At 36.5% G+C, this 6679-nt stretch overlaps 1 non-coding gene across 1 annotated transcript; it reads right to left on the bottom strand.

The window, feature by feature from the left end:
- Positions 1–6368: 6368 nt before the first annotated feature.
- LOC121214173 (small nucleolar RNA R71) lies at positions 6369–6476 on the bottom strand. Its single transcript, XR_005909759.1, has one exon. It is a non-coding gene; the product is annotated as a small nucleolar RNA R71 (small nucleolar RNA).
- Positions 6477–6679: the final 203 nt, after the last annotated feature.

Here is a 6679-nt window from a genome sequence, read left to right on the forward strand (position 1 = left end):
GAAGATGAATCTGCAAGATTCATGTAACTAGTTCATAAACCTGCATGCCATTAAAGCGCCTATTTATGAGAATGCATGTTCCACCTTTTACAAGTTAGAAAAGAAAAAGAAAATTAGCTTGAGAAGTATTATTGCCCGAGTTCAAACTTTGCTTTACCCAAAACGTTTTTTAGCCACACTCCCATTAATTCTATTTTTTTTCTTTCAAGCCCACCCTATTACCCAACATCAACTTCTACCTTTTACATACCTTTGAAGCCGACTCTACAAAGACTTATTGCTAAGCCTAAGGTAGTCACCAAAGAACTTTGATAAACGAACAAGCGTGGTAAAAGGCAAGAAAGGAGAGACTATCAAAGTGATAAAAGCCAATCATGAGTGTAAACACGAGTGGAGTGCAAAACTTTATTTATTTTTGAGGGAATTGGTGAGATTTGTAGTGAGGATTAAACATTATGTCACGTAGTCCTGAAAGGAATACCACTGGAGGTGGTGTATCAAACGATGTTAAAGGTGGTGGTTTGTGCCCCATGAGGAGCATCGCCGGTGGTGGTGTGCACGACTTGGCAAAACAAACTCTCATTTGAGAAATGGACCAATTGCTACAACAACGGTTAGAGTCGATGCAAGAGCAATTGGACGAACTCGAGGAAAGAACCCAATGTGAACGTACTCCTCCAAACCCAATGAGAGAGCGGGGCCGACCTTGGAAAAATTGAGACGATCTTTATTAGCCTAGTGAAGTGGAGAGTGACCAAGCCACCAATCGAAGTGACAGATGCCGAGGCCAAAGGAATCGAGGGCCAAGGGAGCTAGAACGACGAAATGATGATCTTAAAAACATTAAGATGGCAATCCCGCCATTTCAAGGGAAAACCAATCTCGAGGTGTACCTAGAGTGTGAGAAGAATATCAAACTTGTGTTTGAATGTCACAACTATTCAGAGGGTAAGAAGTTTAAGCTCGCCGCAATAAAACTTTCTAATTATGCCATCATTAGGTGGGATCAGGTTACCATGAGCTGAAGGAGGAATGGTGAATGACCGGTGTCAACTTAGGTCAAAATGAAGGCCACCATGAGAAAAAGGTTCATTACAGCCTATTACCACCGCGAGTTGTAACAAAAATTGCAAAACCTTAACCAAGGAAACTGAAGTGTAGAAGATTATTATAAAGAAATGGAACTAGCCATGATTCGAGCTGACGTCGAAGAGGACCGATAGGCTACCATGGCAAGATTCCTTACTGGTTTAAATTGAGATATTGCCAACATAGTAGAGTTACAACATTATGTTGAGATCATTGACATGGTGCACATGGCGATTAAAGTGGAAAAGCAACTGAAGAGAAAAGGTGACACCTGATCTTATTCCAACTCTACTTCTTCCTCGAAGTGGGGACGAGGTGCCAGTAAGAAGGAATCCTCTTTTCAAAATAAGGAGATTGTTGGAGCCACCAAGCCTAACAAGCCGAGTGGAGAATCCAGCAAAGGTAAAATTGAGGTTGTATCAAACCAGACTCGGGACATCAAGTGCTTTCGATGCTTTAGAAGGGGTCATCATGCCAGCTAATGTCCGAATCGAAGCGTGATGTTTTTAAGGGACGATGAGGAGATCGAGTTTAAGACAGAATAAGAAGAAGTGCCCAATGTGTTCTGATAAATAAAAAGACTTTGAATATGCAGTTGAAGGTGAAGTATTGGTCATCAAGTGCAGCTTGGGCATCCAAAGCACGGAGAATAAGCAGCAGTGTGAAACATATTTCACACGCGATGCCATGTCCAAGGCAAGGTTTGTAGTGTAGTAATCGATGGTGGTAGCTGCACAAACATTGCCAGTAGCATGATGCTGGAAAAAATTGGCCTAACAAGCACCAAGCATCCGCATCCTTACAAGCTGCAATGGTTTAACGATGGAGGAGAACTCACGGGAACCAAGCAAGTTGTTGTTGCCTTCTACATTGGCAAGTATAGTGACGAGGTTGCGTGTGATATGGTGCCAATGCACGCCAGTCATTTGCTGTTGGGAAGACCATAGCAATTTGACTGACGTGTGATCCATGATGGTTACACCAATAGATATACATTTAAACATCTAGGAAATAATGTAACTTTAGCACTACTTATGCCAAAGCAAGTGTACGAAGATCAACTTAGATTGAAAAATTCTATTGAACAGTTGAGAGCAAATGATCAAGAGAAAAAAATGAGAAAAGAAAAGAAAGGAAAAATGAGTGAGGAAAAAGAGTGTGAAATGTAAACACGAGAAGAAAAAGAATGAAAAAGAGAGAGTGATTCTGGAAAATGGAATTTTTATGCAAAAGAGAAAGAGATTCGAAAATCATTATTGCTGAAACAACCCATGTTTGTACTTATGTACAAAGAAACTTTGATGGGAACTAAAGAATTAATTGATACCTTGGCTTCTTCTATCGTGACTTTGTTACAGGAATTCGACGATGTATTCCCGGAGAATATAACGAGTGGATTACCACCTATTCGAGGAATCGAGCATCAAATTGACTTTGTACCCGGAGCCGCAATTCGAAGTAATCCTGAGGACATCAAGGAGCTTCAAAGGTAAGTAACTAAATTTTTGGAAAAGTGATACGTCTGAGAGAGTCTAAGTACGTGTGTTGTACCCGTACTCTTGGTGCCTAAAAAGGATGGTTCGTTGTGCATGTGTGTGGACTGTCGAGCCATCAACAAGATCACCATCAAATATCGACATCTGATTCCATGTTTATATGACATGTTGGATGAGCTAAGTGGAACTCAACTATTCTCCAAGATAGACCTCAAGAGTAGCTATCACCAAATCCGAATGAGGGAAGGAGATGAGTGGAAGATGGCATTCAAAACCAAACATGGTTTGTATGAGTGGTTGGTTATGACTTTCAGCCTAACTAACGCACCAAGTACCTTCATGCGTTTAATAAATCATATCCTTCGATCATTTATTGGTAAATTTTGTGTGATTTACTTTGATGATATCTTGGTTTATAGTAAATCATTAGAAGATCATGTGCAACAATTGAAATCTGTTTTGGAGGTGTTACAAAAGGAAACTTTGTTTTTTAATCTTAAAAAGTGTTCATTCTGCACTAACAAAGTTGTTTTCCTAGGGTTTGTGGTTAGCTCTAAAGGCCTTGAAGTCGATCAAGAAAAGGTAACGGCAATTCCAGAATGGCCACGACCTACAAGCGTTAGCCAAGTAAGGAGTTTCCATTGCTTAGCTAGTTTCTATAGAAGGTTTGTTCCTAATTTCAGTACCTTGGCTGCTCCTTTGACGAGGATTATTAAGAAAAATTTTAATTTTCAATAGGGTGAGGAACAAGAGAAAGCTTTCATACTGATTAAAGACTATTTGATGAATGCTCCTTTATTATCTTTACCTGATTTTAACAAAACTTTTGAGATTGAATGTGATGCTTCAGGAATAGGGATCGGAGCAGTGTTAACTCAAAATGGGCGTCCCATAGCCTATTTCAGCAAGAAACTTAATGGAGCCACCCTGAACTATCCGACGTATGACAAGTAAATGTATGCACTGATTCGAGCATTAGAAACTTGGTAGCACTACTTGTGGCCCAAGGAGTTTGTTATTCACATCGAGCACGAAGCATTAAAGCACCTTAAAGGGCAAAACAAATTGAACAAGAGGCATGCCAAGTGGGTAGAGTTTCTTGAGTCATTTCCAAAGGTAAGGAGAACATTGTAGCTGATGCATTGTCGAGAAGGTATGCGCTTCTTAATAATTTAGACTCTAAATTGCTTGGGTTTGCATATCTAAAAGGGTTGTATGAAACTGATATTGATTTTGGTGAAGTGTATAAAGCTTGCGAAAAGAGAGCTTTTGAGAAATTTTATAGGTGTAAACGGAAAAATATATAGGATTTTTCCTATGTAATTTTTTACCTTTTTACTTAAATCCATTGTTAAAACTAAGTAATTGTTTAATAAATTAATGAAATATGTGAAAAATATGAAATTAGGACATAGAAATTATTAAAATGTGATTTTATGCTTTTTTATATAGTTTTCATGCAATAAATGGCTTATTTTATATTAATTTGAATATATTATATTTTTTAAGACATAAAGTGGGTCATGCATGATTAAATTAAATAATAAAATATAAAATTATATTTAATAAATGATTTTAAAATATTTCATTAATAATTTGGGTTTAAATTAAATTGGATAAATTTTATTCTTTGGTCCTCTAACTTGTTGATTTATTCTAGATAGGTTTAATAGCTTTGCTGGATTACAAAACCATCCAAATTGGAGACCAAGTCAACCTAATATTCAGCTACAATTGGCTATCCATTTAAACCATTCTTTGGTTTAATTACGCAAGGTCCTTGCAGTGTTGAAGAAATTAGAGATTTGCCCGAAGATTTATGATTAACCGAGTCTCAGTCTTGAGTTGTGTGGCATCCAAATTTGCTTAAAAATCAAGCAAAAAAATCAAGTCAAAAGCCACTAAGCATGGCCGGCCACAATTTGAGGAGATTGGAAGAGGTTAACATCCACTATTTTTAGTAAACTATCCCCTTCTCCTCACCTATAAATAAGACCTTCTTATTCCTTCATTCATCATCCCTCAAGCATCCCTCAATCATTCCTCATTCATTCTTATCATTCATCATTCTCTCTTTTCTCCAAATTCTCTTAACCTTTTCCATTCCCATGCCCAGCATCATCTATTTATAGAGATTTTAGTAATTAATCCTCTTAAAGAACCCTTGGTCAGCCACCTTGGAGAGCCATCAGCAAAGGAGCAAAGCAAAAAAACGAAAGAGCCTCGTTAGTCAGAGTCTTGGGTGACAACCACTCTGAATTGGGTTTAATCTTCCTTTTCTTTAATTTAATATAAAGATGTGTGCTATGTGTTCTTTGTTCTTATTTAGAACAATGTTAGCTTAATTTTATTTAAGCTAGGATGATTGTTTTGATTAAATAATATTTATTTGATTCATGCTTATAATGTTTGTGCCTCAATCAATCATGTTTTCAATTAAAATCAAGTTTGTATTTCGTTCATATGTGATTGAAATGCACCTGAATTACCTGAGCGATCCTAACCAGATGACGGCTAATGGACACATAATTGAAATGTGCATGCTCAATTTAGATCCTGACCTGATTAAATTGAAGGTTGCATAACAACTCTGAGCAAGCTCTGTTATCTGAATAGTGTTTAGATTTGTGTGATTAAATTGTTCCAAACCTGACATGTCCCTGTTACCTCACACGAATGCTAAGAAACCCTTAGTAAGTAAGGATTCGTAAAATGCGTATTTACTAAGTAAAGAATTCTGAAAGGACCTAATATGGTTTCCAAATTCATGAAAGATCGAGTTACCATGAAATTTTTTTCTGAATGTTATTAAGCATGTTGATAATAAATTGAGTTTAATTAAAGTAATTGTCCTAGATTATTTATGTTATAATTGTTGCAAATTGTGTTTTATTTTACTAAAATCTATTTTATTCATATAGTTTGCATACTTAGAATAATTTGCATTAGGGATCATTGCATTTAGTTTAATATATTTTAATCATCACTACTCAACTCTATTGTGTTTTTATTTACCAAATTGTTAATATAATTTTACAAATTAAGTGACTTAGCACAAATACAATCCCTGTGGAGACGATAACTCGATACTTACTTATTACTTGATAATGACTGTGTACACTTGCACAAGCCTATGCGTTACAAGATTTTGGTGCCGTTGCCGGGGATTGTCAACTGTTGCCATTGTCTATTTTTTTTCGTGAAATTGTTTATTTTCAATTTTATTTATTTCTAACATTACTAACTTATTATTTTTAATTTTTTTTTATTTTATTTTTAGGTGTTTATCAACATAGATTGAATTATTGATTTACTCTCTATAGACCCTAAAATTGAGCGATCTTTTAGACAAAGAAGACATGAACGAACAGCTCAAAGACAAGTCGAGATAGACCTTGGAAATCAGAATCAAGACCAATTTAGTGAGTTAAATATGTTGTGCCACTTTTCAATGAGTTAAACCTAGGAATTAGAAGGCTAGATATTAAGGCAACCCAGTTTGAATTGAAACCAGTGATGTTTCAAATGCTACAAACGGTGGGCCAATTTAGAGGTATGCCCACGAAAGATCCACATCTCCAACTTCGATTATTTATGGAGGTGTGTGATTCATTCAAGATAGTCGGTGTGACTGAAGACGCACTGAGGTTGAAGTTGTTTCTATACTCATTGCGAGATTGGACACAATCATGACTCAAATCATTACCACCAACTTCGATATCTATATGGAAATAATTAGCAGAGAGATTTTTGGTCAAGTATTTCCCACCTAGCAAAAATGCTAAGTTAAGGAACGAGATCACAACTTTCCAACAATTGGATGACGAGTCTTTGTATGAGGCTTGGGAGTGATTTAAAGAGTTAACTTCGTAAGTGTCCTCATCATGGGATTCCTCATTGTATCTAGTTGGAGACATTCTATAATGGTCTCAATGCACACAAAAAATTCATGGTAGATGCTTCTGCGAATGGTGCAATTTTGTCTAAGTCTTATAATGAGGCTTATGAGATCATCAAGAGGATCCCGAGTAATAACTATCAATGGCCAACAAATCGAACAGCTTCAGGAAGACGTGTAGCTAGAGTTCATGAAG

The sequence above is a fragment of the Gossypium hirsutum genome, chromosome D01 (assembly GCF_007990345.1).
Source record: "Gossypium hirsutum isolate 1008001.06 chromosome D01, Gossypium_hirsutum_v2.1, whole genome shotgun sequence".
NCBI classification, from domain to species: Eukaryota; Viridiplantae; Streptophyta; class Magnoliopsida; order Malvales; family Malvaceae; genus Gossypium; species Gossypium hirsutum.